Here is an 18,249-nt window from a genome sequence, read left to right as displayed (position 1 = left end):
TCCCCCCAGACCTTCTATGCCCTTTCCTGCTTTATTTTCCCCACAGCCCTTGTCATCGGCTGATGTATTTTACTTATTTCTCTTGTTTATCATCTCTGCCCTTGAATAGAATGTCAGCTCCACAAGGGTGGAGGTATTTGTCTGTCTCGCTCACTGCTCTACATGCAGAGCCTAGAACGGTGCCTGGCCCATAGGAAGAGCTCAATAAATATTTGTTGAATGAATGGCTTTCAGTTTCTTCATCTGTAAAATGGAAATATCTCCTAAATCGTGGAGTTATTATGAAGATCGCATGAGTTAACAAAAGTAAAGTGGTGCTGAATAAACGCTCACCCTCCCCCTATCTAGGTTCCCTGCCAACTCAGAGATTCTACAAAGGTCTACAAAGGTCTGCTGAGAGTTGGCACTCCTCGGAGTTGCTTCTGTCCTTCTGGTGGCAACTGCTAGAATTACAGCCATCCTGCCCTGGAAGTCCTAACCTGTCTTTAGGGACCAAGTCTAGCAAATCCCCTTTTTAGGTTAGCAAACATGCCCAGAACTCCTGAGCAAGGCTCCCAGGAACAGAGCAGCCACCAAGTGCCTCAGAGACCCCTCCCACACCCCCAGGCCCATATCTTCCTGCTGCGGGCGCCCACTTTCCCCAGCACCTGCCTCTGCTCATTCCTGGGTCTGGTTTTTAATTCCATCTCGCCGTCTGCCTTTGCCTTCATTATCCTCTGCCTGCCACGGAGGGGTTAGTTAAAGTGTCGGAATGATGTCATTTACAGCCTCCTGTTGCTAAGCAACGGACCCAGGTGAGCCCTTGAACTTCTTTCTTAGCTGCTGCAATGTATCTGGTGGAGTGATGGGGGCCCTGACTGGACTATTTCATCACCTGGGACAAGCCTGGTGGCCTCGTCCTTCTTGGGGCTTGGACAGGACTGACCCAAGCCTCTGGGACCCACTTTCCTCAGCTTCCCCTAACTAACCAGTGCTGTTCAGGGATTCCTGCATGTCCAGCCCAGGATGCACATTCCCAGCAGAAATGCACCAGACTTGACCCTACTTTTGAGGGCCTCCGTGTCTCAATGCATAGAGAGTCCCAAGTAGGCCACTATAATCCAAGGTGCAGTATCACAGTCTAGGGTGAGTCAGACTCGCTCTGCCTGCCAAGGAAGCTCCAGAGACGGATGAACAGGAGATGGCCTGGGACAGATGAGGGGAAAGGGCTTTCCAGGGGAGGGCACAGGCTAGGCAGATGCCTAGAAGCAGGAAAAGCCCTGGGTCCTTTGGGCACCAGCTCATGCCCTAGAGTGGTGGCATCAGAGGGAGGGTCTGCACTCAGGTTCAGCACTCACCTTGTGTGACTTCAGCTGCATCCCTGCTCCTCTCTGGACCTCGATTTACATCCATCAGGATGCAGAGGGGCTGGGGTGGGGTGGGGTAAGGATTACATGAAATCAGTGTTTTGCAAAACACTATGTGCATGCTGCTAGGGGTATACACTAGGTTTTGGGGTGTTTCAGGATCAAACCTTTTTATTTGTTTTTAATAGTTTAACTATTTGAATAGTTTTAAATTTACTTCAAAGAGTGTTCGAATGATATACAACTAGTCATAGCAAACAAGTGATGTGACATATTCCTTTAAAATAGTTTTAGAAGTTTTTTACAAGCAAGTTATTTTAAAGAAAACTATTTACTAATAATACAGGTGGTACCTAAAGTGATCTGGGAATGTCCAAGATTTCAGAAACACTAAAGCAGCTTTCAAGGCTCTTTCTGCTCTGCTGGCCACACAAGAACTAATACTGCCCAGCACTCTGTGTCACTCCTAAGCCACAACCCCTGGGGTACACCAAGCGAGATTATCACCTTCATCTCACAGCTGGGTCACTTAGACCCCTGAGGGTTACTGAGCATGCCTGTGGCTTGGAGAGCTGGGCTCTGAAGCTGTGCCCATTCCCCACCACAATGACATCACTCACCAGTCTCTCCCAGCTCCCATCCCCAGCACGGGTGTAAACTGTGAATATTCACTGAAAGCATCCAGGAACACATCTGCAAAGTCAGACATGCTGGAGACAGCCCACCATGAGACGCTGGGCCAGTTATTTCCTGCCCCCATCCAGATTTTGGTTTTGCCATCTGTACAATGGGTGTGTGCCCTGTGAGGTTGGGTGAAGGTCAGGGTCTTTTCCAGCTATATATTCTCGGCGTCAGTTTCTGAGGGCCCCTAAATGTTCAGGAAAACTAGGGGAGGAGAGGGAAGGAGGCAGCTGCAGCATCTCAGGCCTTGTTACTCTGTAAATTGCTCTTAACTGCAAAGGGCTCGGAGCCCCACAAGGACACTTCCTAGCTTTGCCTTGGCCAAGACTCCTCCATTGTTCTGGAGGGTCTGGCTTGCTTGAGCCTGGTCTCTGGGGTCTTCTGAGGATACCCCTTCCTCCCTTAGGCCACATGCCTGATAGGGCGACCAACCATTCAGTCTGTCTGGGATAGAGGGGTTCCTGGGCGGCAAGACTTTAAGTTTTAAAACCAGGATGGTCCCAGGCAAAGGGGAATGAGTTACCTCCCTGCTTCCTCGTGCCAGGCCCTGTGCTGAGAGCTTTACTCTCACCTCTTCCTGGAGTCCTCAAAACAAGACAGAAGGTAGGGCTCATTGTTACTATCATGGTCTCACTTGCCAGATGAAAAGAGCAGTGGCTCAGGAAGGAACTGACGTGCCAGGGACAGAGCTGCTAGTGGTGGAGCTGATTTCCAAATCCAAGTCTGGGGGTCGCAGAAGTATAGGTACTTGACATAAACCCCTTCTGTGGCCCAAGAGTCTCAGCATTGGACGTGCCAAGGTGAAGTCAGGGAGGAGGTAGGCGACTGAGTCAGTATTAAGGTCCTGCTCTGGGGTGTTCTCTGTGCCCATATGACACTGTTCTCTTTTCCATGAAGACCAGAAACTTGGGCTGTGGTGCCAAACCCATTCCTAACTTATTGGGTAAACTTGAACAAATCACTTGATTCTCTGGGCCTGAGTTTAATTATAACTAGAAAATGGAAAAGTTATCCTGGATCCCCTTTAAGGCTGCAAAGCCATGAAGGAAGCTTAGAGATCATCAGATTGAACTGCCTCTTCATTTTATAGATGAGGGAAATTGAGGCCCAAAGAGAGATGAGATTAAGTCTTGTGATTGACTTGCCTAATGTCAAAACTCAGAAAGAAGCAAAGCCACTTGCACCTCTTGGGGAATGATGGAAATGTTAGGTTACCTTGATTGTGGTGGTGGTTTCATAGATGTATACATCTATCAAAATTCATCAAATTGTACATCTGAAACATGTGTGGTTTACTGTACGGGAATTATACCACAAGAAAGTTGTTAAATAAATAAATAGAAGCAGAATCAACATGAAGAGAAAGATACAGAAAGGAAGGGAAGGAGATAAGGAGAGGGAAAGGGTGGGAAGAGGGAGAGACAGATACAGAGAGGGGTGGAATAGGTGAGAATTAGCAGCAGATCTTATTTAGTTTCTGGATCCAGCCATGCCTGAAGTCCACTCAGGCATCCTAGTGATTAAGCCAATAAATCCTTTCTTTTACTTAAGCCAGCTTGAGATATACTTCTCACACTTACATCCCAAAGAGCCTTAAGTAATTTGTACCAGTTCCTTTATCCTTCCATTCAGGGATCTGGGAATATGTGTATTAAGTAATTAATTCATTCATCCATTCAAAAAACGTTTATTAGCACCCATTATGTAATAGGTACTGTGCAAGGGGCACAGTGTGGATATAGTTATAAACAAGTTACCTGGGAGGCCTCAGAGGACTCACAATCCAGTGGGGAGGCAGATAGGAAAATAAATGAGTGCAATGGGAGGGCAAAGGTGAGGCGCCGTGAAGGATGTGAGGGTGAAACAGGGCAGGCTAGAAGACAGAAACAATGGACTGACCCTGGGAAATGATGTAAAATGGTGCAGGAGAGGGATGGAAAGGAGTGAGAGAGGCAGTGGGAAGAAGAGGGATCTGAGTATGGAGCCACCCCTGATTTAAAGATGGATCAGTGCCTACTCCGTTTCTTAGTCCGGGTGGAGCAGGGGTTTCCAAGGTAAGTAAGACAGGACCCCTCCCAGGGTGGAAGGGGAGACAGAAGCCCACAAGCAAGAGCCTGGGGATAGTATAGAGCCTGGGAGAGAAGCCTGTCTGCCGAGACACTGAGAAGCGTGGCCAATTCTAATTGGGGAAGGCGATGTCAGACAAACTTATAAAAATCTATCTAAGTTGGGTCTTTTAAATGGAGGCGAGGTGATCAGGGATGGAGAGTGTATTGCAGGCAGGGTTTGGGGGACGGGGTAGACTAGGGCATGGAGCTGTGAAAGAGCCAGTGTGTCTGGACAGCAGAGCAGCCCAAGGCAGACAGAGAGTGCAAATCTCACTCTGATGCTGCTTCATGTGGGTTTTCCTCAACACAGATCCTGAGACACGAGTTTATATGCAGGCAGTATATCTGGGAGGTGGTCCCAGCACAGTGAGGATAAAAGGATGTGAGACCAGAAAGGGTAGGAAAGGAAGCCACTACAGGGTGTAGTTATGAGTGAGCAGCTGCTGTGGGCAACTGGAGCTCAGTCTGGCAGGGGACCCTGGAGAGAGTGCTCGGAAGAGGTGGCAAAACTGTCCCCAGAGGGGCAGAGCAAAGAAGCTAGAATCCTGCCTCCCCTAAAGAGGGCTGTCCCTGAGGTTTTTAACTCACTGCATGTCATGCTACCTCTGTGGGTTCAGCCATGCCCTTGCAGGCCAGAGATGCCCTTGGCATGCCCAGGATCTGTCTACAGGTGACCCCTGGGGCAGGTCGGCAGTGGGGCAGGGCACCAAAAGCATCTGCCTCCACCACTCGCCAACTGTGTGAACTTGGCCTCTATGTGCCTTGGTTTTCTCATCTATAAAATGGGGCCAATAATGGTACCTTCTGCACAGGAATCATGATGCAAAATTCTTAGAACAGGGCCTTGGAAGTGGCTCAGACAATGGTAATTATTATCATTTTTAGCAAACAGTAAGTAGCTCTCAGGGCTGGAAGGGAAGGTGGGGGGCAGAGGAGACAGCAAGAAATGAGTGTGAAGGGGGAAGCACAGGTGGTGAAGTCTGACTCAGAGATAAGGAGGGGAAGGAGCAGGACTTGGGGGCAGACAGGGAGAAGGGAGTTCAGGATGGCTCCCTGAACATGACCTGGGCCAGGTGTTTACTCACAAAAAATGACTTCACGACCTCTCTGTACCAAGCACTGTCCTGGAAGATAAACCCTGGCCTGCAAAGAGCTCTTAGTGCAGGCAGGGAGATAATATTTGAGTGGAAATAATGACAAGTTGGGTAAAAGACATCAGAAAGAGATACGCAGAGGGAGCTTGGGGGAGGGAAGCAATCCTTCTGGGAGGGGAGGTCAGGAGATGCTTCCTATGGGGAGGAGGGGTATATAGGATATGAGCTTTATGGGAAGGACAGAGATATGGACAGGTGATGTGAGGGGAAGGCCCAGCCTAGGAAAGGGCAGAGAGGTGGGAATTTACAGGGAATGGTGAAGGAAGGGCACACGATTCAGTGTGTCTGTACCTCTGACATGGAGACCGCACTGTGTAACCCTCTTTGGAATCAGAGTTATCTTGTCATGTCCAACTCCAGACTATATTTGAGTTTAAAAGTTTGATAGCACATGCTGTTGGTAGAGGCTCTGAGGAAACAGCCCCTCTCCCCTCCAAATGCCAGCAGCGTGTACTGTACAAACCCTATAGAGGTGGGTGAGTTGGTTTCCCAGAAGCAGACAAGGATTCCCATGCATATGATTTATTAAGGGAGTGCTTTATGGGAAGACTGCAAAGGGAAGCAGGACAGGGAAGGGAGGAAGCCAAGCAAGATGCATGTATTAGTCATCTATTGCTCTGTAACAAATTTGCCCAAATTAGAATATGATATCATCAACATTTATTATCTCATGGTTTCTGTGTGTCAGGAATCCAGGAATGGCTTAGCTGGATGGTCAGACTCAGGTTCTCTCAAAAGGATGTAGTCAAGGCATTGGCCAAGGCTACAGTCATTGCAAGGTATGACTAAGAGAGGATGCAGTTCGAACCTCACTCTTCTAAGTATGGACAGGCCTCAGGTCCTCACAGGATGCTGGCCAGAGACATCAGTTCTCAGGCACTGGATCATTCCACAGGGCTGCTCATAAGTCAGCAGCTTGCTTCTCCCAGAGTAAGAGATATAAAAGAGAGAGGGGACAAGAGAAAGCCCTCAAAACAGAAGTCACGGCCTTCTTACAACCTAATCTTGGAGGTGATGTCACATCATGGCCTGCACTCGAGGGCGAGGATTATGCAAAAGTATGACTACCAAGAGGTGAGTGTCTTGGTGCCAGCTTAGAGGTTGCCTGCCACAGTGAGATTTTAGGTAACGTCCCCACCTCAGCCTGGTCCCACAGGGAGCTCTGAAGTATAAATTAGAGCTCGTCCAGCCTCAAAGCCTGGGAACTGGGCTTTCATATTCCTGGGCCAGTCAGTCATTGACTAGCTCCCCCGCAGGGAGACTTAACATCCAGGCACGTTAGTTGTTTCACAGGCAAGGCAGCACCAGTAGCCTACGAAGAAGGTCACAGATGTGAATTATTAGAAACAAAGCACAGAGAAGGGGGGGCACTTACAACAAACCAGTAAAAAAGATCCAAGGAGATCATGGGGGAGTACTAATCGTGTCCCTAAGAGGGGATCATTTGTAAACACTTATCAACATAAAGAATGTCAGCATCCTTAAAATATGCATCTCATTTCCAGGAATTTCTCCTACAAACACACTGAAGAACCAGCCTAAATGTTTATCAGTATGCTCTGACTAAGTAAACGATGGTCCATTCACACATTGGATTATTATATAGTCATTAAAAGAACTAATATGAAGAGATCTCCCAGGCATGTCACTCTGTGAAAAAAGCAGGTGTAAAATATTGGCTGTGTTGGAGAGGAAGGAATTATTTGTACTTGCAAAGGGATGGACATTCTCAGGTAAAATAAACACTAAATTATTATCGGTGAGAGGGAGACTGGGAGCGTGGAGTAGGAGAGAGACTTTTTGATTCTGCGTCTTTGACAATAACTAAATATTTAACTATGTGCATATATTACTTTTGTAATAATTTTTAAACTATTTTCCCAAAAAAAGAGAGTGAATCTGGCAACTCAAGTCCCTGGAAACCACAGGTATGTTTCTGACTCTTTCAGTCACCTGAGCTGGATGTTCTGAGGACCCAGCAAAAGTTTTCACCCAACCCAGTGTCGTCACTGGGAACTGTCTGGTTTGGTTCCATGAGATTGTATCATCTATCTAATTTGTTTCTGTTTCGTGTTTTATAATTTACTCTGAAGATTAAATTGTATTTTATATTTCACTCTAAAATTTTTATAATAGCCGTTGGCCAAAAGCATGAGTGATCTGATTTTTGACAGCTTTGTAAATTACCAGCCTGCACCAGCCTGTTCTTGTCTTGTTCCGTCCAAGTCATCCTCCCCACAGCCAGCTCCAGAGCTCTAAGGGGCAAATTCAATTCTACAACTCCCACGGCTGCTGAAAGCTCCCCAGGACTCCTCACTGCCCTCAGCATAAGTCATAATAACTCGAGCATCCACTGACTGAGCACTGACTGCGGCCCAAAGTCCACTTTCCATTACCTGTCTCTGAGTTTTCACAAAGACCCAGGAGGCAGAAATCACCTAAACCATTTGAAAGCTGAGGAAATGGTGCCGCAGAGAGGTGACATCATTTTTTGGGTTCACACAGTCGGGATGTGGCTGAGCCCAAATCTGAAGTCCTGTTTGGCTTAAAGGGCTGGATCTGGGTTGAGAAAGCACAAACAGGGCTGAAGAGGTCAGTAGAACCAGATCAAGAAGTGCCTTCAATGGCAAGGCTGAGGATAATGGCAACCAAGGAAGGGTCTATCACAAGTCCCCAACTCTTTATTTAGAATGAGCTTAGGTGCCCCCGAAGGCCTTCACGGTCACTTCTTCCAAAGAGTGTTTCCTGGTTTTCTAGCCTATAGGTATTCATTCATTCATTCATTCATTCATTCATTCAACAAATTCATGTGCCAGAAACTGTGAAGGGACACAGACCCACATCAAATGTGGTCCTCCATCCAGGAGCTCAGTGTCACCCAGCAGTGACAATTCAGGGATCCATGTTTAGGACTGGAGGAAGCAGAGGGGGTTGTAGGAGCACAAAGGAAATAGCTCCACAGCCTGGGAGGCGGAGTCTGGGTCTAGGAAGATTTCTGAAGGAGGTGCTGCCTCAGCCGAGCTCTGAAAGCATCAGATAATGAGGGGAAATGAGGGGGTGTGGTAGAAAACTGCGGAGAAAGAGTGTTCAGCAAAAGGCATAGAGCATGCAAAAGCCTGGAGGAGACATGAAGGAAAACTCTGAATTGTTTGCTGCCCATCCTCCCATGCCTGGAACAGTATTAGGCACATAATAAGTGCCTAAAGTCAGGCACATAATATGTGCATAATAAGATCAATTGAGAAAATAGAGCATGGCGTGTTCAGAGAACCACGGGTGATTCAGGGCAGCTACATTATGACCTGCAAGGCAAGGAGAAGTCAGCCAGAGGCTGGAGAGGTCTGTAGGGGTCAGATCAGGAAAGGTCTTTAATGTCAAGTTAAAAATTGTGAGCATCAGAGAGACATTAAGAGGTTTTCATTTGGAGGGAGGGGTTTGCTTGGTTGGATGGATTTTTGAAAGGCCCTCTAGGTCATCACATGGAAAACAAACTGAAAGGGACAAGGCTCGAGGCACGCAGACCATGAGGAGGCTGGTGCTGCCATTCAGATAAGAAAAAATGACTTAGAATCTTATATCCTAACCAGCTACCACTGTCTACCTGTCTACTCAGGCTTACTGAGAACCCTAGAACCTTGTCCAGCTCAGTTCCATTCTCCAGTTTGGGCTTTAACCAGCAGAGAGGGATCCCAGATATCACCCTCTCAGTCCCAGGCACTATACCCCTAGTAATACAGCCAAAGATGGCGCTCGCATCCAGTTAAGCTTGAGGTCTTTTCCATGCATTTCTAGTTAACCGAGGCATAAACAGAAACTGCTGTAGATATTTCAAGCAGCGAGGAAACTGAAGGCATGAAATTTATAACAAAGGTGCTGGGATGGGGAAGCAGAGGAGCAAAAGGTAAAAAAAAAAAGGGTGATACTCAGTTATCCAGAAGCTGCTACCTCTCGGGGTTGAGCAGCCAGCCACTGCTGTGAGGCGGAAGCCACCCCCGTGATCACCACTGGGGCCACCGACACTGCTGGAGCTCACATCTGTCAGTGGTTGACTTAAGTTGTCTGCTGTCACCACTGCTGCATTTAATCTCCTGCTAGGACTTCCCAACAACACTACCTACCGACCCCAGCTGATGAGATCACCTGGGAAATGTAGTCTTCAGGCTTCCAGTATTAGCGACAAGAGAGTAGAGAGGGGTAAGGTGGCACTGAGACCCATCAGCAAACAACTGGCCCACAAGACCTCTTCAGCCAGCACAGCAAAAAAAAAAAAAAAAAAAAAAAAAAACCCACAAAAGAATCCCTTTGACAACATCAAAGAGAAGTGGATGGGTTTGTGTCAGTTATAGCACCAAGGTGGGAGCCAGACAAATCTTTGGGATGGATGAGTCCTTAGCATCAGCGTTTTCTGAAGCTTAAGGGGCAGCAAAACTCTTTTCCCAGCTGTGGCAGCTGCATGTGTCCCAGAGAGCAGCTCGAGTTGAGGTGAGACCTGTCACACACACATCCAGCAACTGCCCCCCTTGCCAGAGTCCTCCTGCCAGCCCCTCAAGGGACTTCACACAACCACCTGACTCTGAGAAATCAACTCATGCCCAGGTTTTCATTTATAAAGATGACTGAATGACGGCATGCCACTGAAAGAAAAATTTATTACTTACGTTCCCGAGAGAAGGGAGCACACTACACCACACAGGGCCACACGAGGAAGCAGCAGGTTTGGTCAGGAGGCAGGAAAGAGGCGAAGGCATAGGCCACAGCCTTTATTGGAGTTTCTACAGAAAAGGCAGGCGGGCCAGAGCAGACAGCTTATGACTGGTTGGTCTGAATAATTCCAGTGGTCTTTGGGGCACCGGGACTGTGCCTGGTTGTCTGGTACCTGGCCCTGGGTTGATTTAGAGCAGGTGAAACACTGGCTTGGTGTGTGAAGGTTAGCTAAAGGAGGTAGTTCCGAGTATGGACTCTGGACCCCGGAGGAGATGTCAACAACTCCAGCCAAGAGTTTGACTCTGTGACTAACGCCAATGGACAAATTCAGAATCTGAGAAACCAGAGCTAGAATAAGAACGCTGTGGAAAGTAACTGATCTTGTCTTGTTCTCTTACATATACCCATTTTACAGATGGGAAAGGGGAAAGGACCTCCCCAAAGTTTTATAGAGTTTGATTCAAGATGGAGACTCGGGTCACCCATTGTCTCTCAGCCCAAACCCTTTCCCTGATTCCTTTAGGCTGGTGTTGGGGAGTATCTGCAAGAGGCAGCGGAAGGGAGAAACCGAGCGGGAAGAGGGAGGGGAGAGGGCCAGGCTGGGGCAGCCCGTGTGTCCTGAACTGGCTGAAACCGATCCTGGCTCCAGGCAAGCAGCTGCTGAGTCCCCTTCCCCTCCTAGCCACCTCCGAGCTCGAGTGACCTCTCTCATCACACAGCCCGCACATTTTTTGCCCTATCCTCTCCATGCCAGCTCTCTGCACTGAGCCTCCAGTCTCATCAGTTTCTAGCCCAAACTGGGCAGCAGATGAAAAATCACCTCTGCAGTGGTGGTGCTGTATCAATATGGCTCCATCTCAGGAACACGTGAGTCCAAGCAAGCTGCCGAGTGACATACACAACGTGGGACCACTATTCATCAGGTCTTTTCTACCTACCTCTCCTGGAGAGGAGGTCTTCCCTTGACCCCTTCACACACATGCACACACTCACACACACACACTGCCCACTCCCACTGTGTTCTCATCCCTCAGACCTCAGCTGTAATGCCCCTTCCACAAAAAGGCCTTTCCTTGCCCACCCCATATGAACGGTCTCCTACAGATAATGTCTCTCCCAGCACCTCTGCTTGTAATAATGTATATTTTGTTTGTCCATCTCCCCATTCCAGAGGATGGGACACTGCCTGTCTGGTTTCAGCGTCATCTCCAGTGCCTGAAACACATAAGGCACTTAATAAATGTGTTGACTGAATGAGTGAATGTAGTAATGAATGAATGAGTAAGTAAATTAATGATACTGGGGCTCAAAGCCGAGAAATTATTTGGCAAGGCCCCCAGCTGCTGGAAGAGGCAAAGGCAGATTCTGGGCTATTTCTCCTGCCCCTCCAGCCCCAGGAGCTCAGGCACCAGGGAAGGTCTTCAACGTGAGTTGGGGGCTTACTTTCTCCCACCGCCCCCTTGCCTGGAGTCTCCCATCCCGGTGAAGAGAGAAGGCCCGGGAGTCCCCCTCAGGAGTCCCAGCCGCCCCCGCCCCCCTGCCGCAAAGGAAAAAGGAGGGGCGGGCCGCTCGCTCCCCCCGCCCCCACACCAGGCTCCGCGCGGGGAGGGAGCGCGCGCGGCCCCCGCGCTCCCCGCCTCCGCGAGGCCGCTGCAATTTGCAGCCCGACCTCAATTAGCCCGGTGCCTAAGCGCGCCAATTACCGCGTCAATCACTGCGCCAGAGGCAGCGGAGGGGAGAAACCGAGCGGGAAGAGGGAGGGGAGAGGGCCAGGCTGGAGCAGCCCGCGTGCCCTGAACTGGCTGAAACCGGTCCAGGCTCCTGGGAAGCAGCTGCTGAGTCCCCTTCCCCTCCGAGCCCACCTCCCGAGCCGAGTGACCTTTCTCATCACTATTTTCTACTCCTCCCAGATGGAGGTTGGAGAGCCTCCTCCTGCCAACTGCCACCCACCTCCCCATGCCCCGCTCCGCTCAGCCCCCGCCAGCCTCAGTTTCCCCATCCACTAGATTGTAAACTCCCTGAAAGAGAGCCCGTATCTTGCCTGTCTTGCACACCCTACACACTCAATAAACAGTGACATAAATACAAGAGCAAATCTGTTATATGGAAATCAAAACAATACCACAGAAGACACTTGTGAGGATAAAGCATGATGTCTAGAAAATTATGGAGAACTGGCATACGGGGAATGCTCGAGAAATGCTATTATCATCTCCATCCACTTAGTCAAACATCTGAAGGCTCCGCCTTTGTGCCAGGCTCTGGGCTGGATGCCTGGGACGCAGCGAGGAGGCTGGCCTGGTATACACATAAGTTCATGGTCCGCTAGTTTTGACTAGATTGTTAAGGTTTGTATTCTCCATAACATGCCTCATTTTTCAAGCCTCAAAGGTTTTTTTGGCTTTGAGAAAAATGAGGTAGAGGCACAAAGGGGGAAGAGGAGAATGAGACAGCTCGGTAAGACCACCAAGGAGGTGAAGGCATCCCAGGTCCCCTCCTTGAAGGATGTCCTGCCCCACAAAGCAGACAGACAACAGCACGCGAGGTCCCCTAGTTTCGTTTCCTCAGTATTATTTTCCAGCCTACCTTCTTCTGGCGCTTTGGGGGAACCTCTTCCCGTTTCAACTGTCTGCTTGTCGAGAGGCTGTAGTCACCACAGCTGCTCCAGCGGGCACTCAGGCTGGCCAAAGTTCTCCTTTAGCCTAGCCAGCGTGATTGGTCCAAGGATGATCATGTGATTCCAGCAAGGCCAGTCAGAGTTTGCCCCGGGATTGCTCTAAAGCCCTTGGATTGATCCCTGTTAGATAGGTTTCCCGAAAGAGGGGCTGGAGTCTAGGGTTGCAAGTAGCCGTTTTATGGGCTTGCATAAATGAAGCCACGCCTGGGAAATATGTGGAGAAAGAAACATTGTTCAACTTCTTACTTCTATTGTTCGGGTACATGAGCCAACAAACTGAATCTTGACCAAGCCAGTTGAAGTTGGGTTTCTGTCAGTTGCAACAAAAGGCCTTTCATTTTCCAAAATCTCCACAGTGGGCATGCCTAGTTATTACAATTTTAAAATATAGGGAGATGCTCTTAGAAGTACTTGAGCACAAGGGCGATGTCCACTGATCTCTATTCATTTGTATTTTATATCACTTAGGTGGTGACAAGTGTTACTTTTGTGGTAAGGAAGAAACAGTAACGACTCCTCAAGAACAAAATAATTCACTTCTGATATTGAAACATAATAATGAGTGAAAGAAGTCGGATCCAAAAGTTCATACTGTGTGATTCCATTCGTATAACGTTCTAGAACAAGCAAACTGTGTCTATGGTACTAGAAGGCTGGGACGGGGGATGTGGACTGGAAGGGGCACAAGGGAGGCTTCTGGAGTGATGGAAACATCATCTCAATCTAGACAATGGTATACATATGTAAAAAGTCATTGAGCTGTGTACTTAAAGACTTGTGCATTTTACTGAGTGTGTTTTAGACCTCAATAAAAAAATTTTAAATAGAAAAATAACGTGTATTCATATCTCTCGGCACCTTAAAGCTCTACAAACCCCCTTCACTTAGCCTAATTTTATATGGAAAATAAGAACCCTTTTCTTCATTGGGATTCTGAAACACAATAACTGAAAACAATATAAGTTAAACATTAAAATAATCAAAGACAAGACCAGGGGGGGCCCAACCTTCTCCTTTCATCACCTCTGGAAAGCCTTTCTTCCCTGCTGAGCCCTCTGGGTATTCTCACCACCTCCAGGTACTATCTCAGAATAAGATGTGAATCAGAGGCTGGTAGATTCAGCAGAACTGCATCCTCTTAGAACAAAGAACAGCCTGGCATTTGGAACAGAAAAAGCCTTGCTTTCCCAGCAACTTTGCAAAAGTGATTTCTAGTATTAATGGGTGGAACCTTCTTCTGGATTGATCCCCTTTTCACAGGACTAATTATAGATTTATTAATATTTATGGACCTCTCATCACAGCCGATAGCTCTTGTTTGAGGACATAAAGCCTTATCTCACTACTTCCAGGAAGGGGCATTTGAAGCCAGCTCTAATTGGGTGACCCGCAATCAAGATAGAAGGGGAAAAAATGACAATAGCTCGCCTGTTGCCATATATTAAAATACCATCCGCCCAGCTTAATGATTATCTTAAGAATTAATAATCTTGCTAGCCCCAGTTGGGGCCCTAATAGCGGGAAATCGTATTAAATGCTTTGCTAAGAGCAATCAGCTTTTTGATAAGGCTAATGGCCCTGCCCCTGGCTGTTTCTCATCTCTGAGCTCTCTGTTTTCCTTCCCCAGCAGAAGGCCACTTTGTCCACATCACTTCTCGTCTAAAGTCAGCATCACCTGGTTCTGTCTCCTGATAGGGCTCCTGCTGCCTCTCTCACCCTCTTTCAATCCATCTTAGGTGCTGCAGTGAGATTTATCTTTGGAAGATGCAGCTTCAACCCTGCCATGCCCCTACTCTACAATCCTACAATCTTCAGTGGCTCCCCATTGCCTACCACATGAGCTGCATGAATAGGCATCTAGCCTTCCAGTCCAGCCCCACAGCTCCATACTTTGTTCCCTTCAAGGACCCACTGGACGATTACTTCTCTCTTCCCAAGGCACACCCCTGAAGTCAGAGAAATAACATGAGTTTGGGATTTGGACTACCTAGAGCTAGATCCCAATGCTATCACTTTCTAGTTTGATCTTATGTAAAATGCTCAACTACTTTGAGCCCCAGCTGCCATATCTGCAAAGGGAGATAAAATGTTGTCTACCTCACGTGGCTTGTTATGAAGATTGCACGTGATCAAGTAGGCAAAGTGCCTAGACTGGGGTCTGGCATACCTCCAGAACAGATGTACAGTGAATGTTTTGTACTCACCCTCTAATTTTGCAACTTTACATCCCTGTATCTGGAGTGCAGAAGAGTGTGGGGTGTCAGAGCTCAAGGAATTGAGAATTCAGATTCAGGCTTGAGTGATCTTGGCAGATGTCTCAATCTCTCTAAGACTCAGTTACTTCGTCCATGAAATGGGTAGGATAGTCCCTCCTAATTATTGCTCTTATGAGCTTTAAATCACAGAATGCAGGCAAAACACTTACAATACTATTGGCACATAGTAAGTGCTTGATAAACATTAATTACATTGTTGTTGCTTTCCCAGTCATCAAAGTACCAGTCAAAGGCCTTCTTTTCCAGAAAGCCCTCCCACACTTCATCTTTTTCTGCCTCTGTCTTATAATGTTTTGTACTTTCCACAGGTCATTTGGATGCTTCCATCTTTCCCCTCTGCCACCTCTTAACTGGACTCTGAGTCCACAGCATGAGACCAAATCATACCCAGTTCTGCACTCTCTCCCAAGACCCATGGTGCCTGACATGAAGTTTGTCACAGAGCAGGCACTCAAATGTTGACTCAATAATGACAGCAATTATAGCTGAGCACTCACTATGTGTCAGGCACTGTGATGGGTACTTTAAAGCAAAGAATTCTTACAGCAATTAATTTTTAACATTCATAGCAATTAACAAGCAATTCACTCCTATAACAATAACAATTCATTCTTACAAACAGGCTCTTTTTTTTTTTTTTTTTTTTGGTATTAGTAGTATCTCCAGTTTATAAGGCAGAAAACTGAGATGTGGAGAGGTCATACAGTTAGGAAGTAAAGGACTCAGGGTTCAAGTGCAGCCTAAGGGCTGTCCGGAGCCCTTGCCCACCAACAATAGGGAGCTAGAGTTGTCAGTGTTTCCCTAAGCTTTACTCAGGCAGCCCCAGTGGGCAGAGTTGTGGCTTTCTTCCCCCAAGGTGGATACCAGCACTTGCTAGGTGCCCATCTCATTGGGAGGCCTTCCCCGACATTATCTCCTTGTATTGAGCACTATTATCTTCATCTTATAATGGTAGCAACCAAGACTCAGAGAGGTGAAGCCACTTACCTAAGGTCACACAGCTGATAAGTGGAGGAGCTGGAATTTGAACCTAGGCCCAGTGGGCTCCAGTCTCCTTCATGACTGATGGGCTCAGTTAGAAGCATGAAGTTTTCCCTCCAGTTTTTGCTGGACTACAGCCCTGTCTTGACCCCTATGCCTCTTTCCTGGGACCCTGACACCCAGCTCTGTGGTGAGCAGCCCCTACTCTTGGTGGGCAGGAGGGCTCTGGGCTCTTCCCTGTGCCCTCTAAGCCCTCTCCTCCCCTCCAGCTGATGGTCTCATTTTAATACCAACGGAGTTGCCTTCCTCGGGTTCAGACCCTGCCTTGCCTCTGGCCCTTGTCCTTTTGGCCTAAGGGCACCTGAGCCACCTGATCCCCTCCTGAAGCCTCAAACAATGGGATTGGGAGTCAGAGGCAGGCATCCACTTGAATTATCCTTTCTGGCAACTAATCTATATAATTGCAGAAAAATGTGCTAAGAGCTTTGGGGGTCTAGGCAGGAAGCACCCACCTGGGTGAAGTAGGACGGGCTGTCTGAAAAAGATTGGCAGCTGGCCCTGGAAAGGGTGAGTTCACCAGGCAGAAGAGGGAAACCAAAGCCTTGAGGGATGTGGAGCAGAAAACACAGGGGGGCATGACATTAATGTTGTCCTCCAAAAAGACCTGGAGTAGAGACTGTGGGTGGCAGAGTGAGGTCAGTCCTTTGGGGACAGAGTGGGGAGGATGTCTGTGATTCCAGAAGATGTACAGGAACTGGGGCTTCCCTTTCCATATTGAGGGGTCGAGGAGCAGTGGAGCGAAGAGCACCCAGACCCCAAGAATAGCTGCCCATGTCACCTTTCTGCTCCCTTCCAGCAGCCGTCACCAGGACAGAGATTAGGTGCTGCCGACAGGTGCCAGGCAGGCTGCTTGCTATCACCAGCGAGGCCCCTGACAGCCGCTCCAGCTGTCTCCCATCAGAGAAAACACACATCTGAGACCAGACTGATGAGGTTGTCTCCAGACAGGCGGCTGCGGAGGAAGGGAGGGGCAGGAGACGGGCTGCTGTTGCAGTGCACACCCTGGCCGTCTCCCCAGAGCAACCTGCAAGAGGCTCTTAATCACCAGAGAGCCTCTGAGGGCCTTTCTCAGGCTCCTTTGACCTCACTGGCACATGCATGTGCACAAATATGCCCTTAAACAGGTCTGAGAGTCCATCTGTGCACCATGTGACAAATATATACACATGCACGGACACCAGTGTAGATGCATCTGCACTGGGGTGTAAGCGTGCACAAACATACATTCACACCAGTTCTTGGGCAGAAAAGCTGCCACAGGTGCACAGATACACCCATCCATGCCCCAATTCCTATGCGTTTGTGAATACAAACATGTGTGCATCCATGTTCACACATGTACACACAGAGTCTAAATCTGGGTTCTCTGAAGAAAAGACTCTAGGGATTTGGATGCTAATAGTTGATCTAAGACCACAGGAAGCACAACGCAGATGACAGGAGACGAGGAAGGTGTGTTAATAAATGATTTGTCAGTGGAGGTCCCCATGGTTCAGTCCTGCTGAACTGGACACACTCTGAGAGACTATATGGAACACACTTTGAAATTGTGCAAGGAAGTTGGAGTGTTTCTCTGAAACTGCTGCCCCTTATTGGCGGAGTGTTAATCCTGGGCATTAACTCTCCTCTCCTGAGTACACCCAGGAAAGGCCCTTAAATGGAGACACAGAAAGCCATAAGCCTAAGTAAGCTGTCCACAGGGGACCTACAAGATAAGGTCAGGACTGTGCGTAGGACGCTGAAAGTGTCCACTACACACAGGGTGTACCCCAGTACATGGGCTCTCAAAAACATGTAAGGAGGAGGGGTAAAAATACATTAAATAAACTGTATGCATTGATTCCAAGAGACACATTTTAAACATGCCAATATCCCTGAAATTGGCATATGCCCTACAATTAAAAGAAGCACTGTTATTTTTGGTTTTGTTTTTTAGTACATAAAATGTACATAAAAATTATTATCATTAATAGAGTCAGATTTAGTGAAATATATCCACATATGTGCTGCCATGTGCCTGGAGTACCTCTGGAAGGAGACACAAGAAACCAGGGAAATGGTATGGCAGGGCTACTAAAGTTTGTTTTATAACAGTTTTATGTGCCTGGAGTACCTCTGGAAGGAGACAAGAAACCAGGGAAATGGCATGGCAGGGCTACTAAATTTTGTTTTATAACAGTTGTATTGAAATATAATTAACTTGCCATAAAATTCATCCTTTAAAAATATACATCCTGTGTTTTTAGTCTATCCACAAAGTTG

At 47.8% G+C, this 18,249-nt stretch overlaps 1 long non-coding RNA gene across 1 annotated transcript in view; it reads right to left on the bottom strand.

Annotated features, from left to right (window-relative positions):
• LOC141574048 (uncharacterized) overlaps positions 1-12,735 on the bottom strand; it is a 69,703-nt gene extending 56,968 nt beyond the window's left edge. Inside the window, exon 1 of the long non-coding RNA XR_012500617.1 lies at positions 12,580-12,735. This is a non-coding gene — a long non-coding RNA (uncharacterized LOC141574048). The remainder of the gene's footprint in view (positions 1-12,579) is intronic.
• Between the last annotated feature and the right edge of the window lie 5,514 nt (positions 12,736-18,249).

This window comes from Camelus bactrianus, chromosome 19 (assembly GCF_048773025.1).
Source record: "Camelus bactrianus isolate YW-2024 breed Bactrian camel chromosome 19, ASM4877302v1, whole genome shotgun sequence".
NCBI lineage: Eukaryota > Metazoa > Chordata > Mammalia > Artiodactyla > Camelidae > Camelus > Camelus bactrianus.
This window is presented reverse-complemented; position numbering and strand designations above follow the sequence as displayed.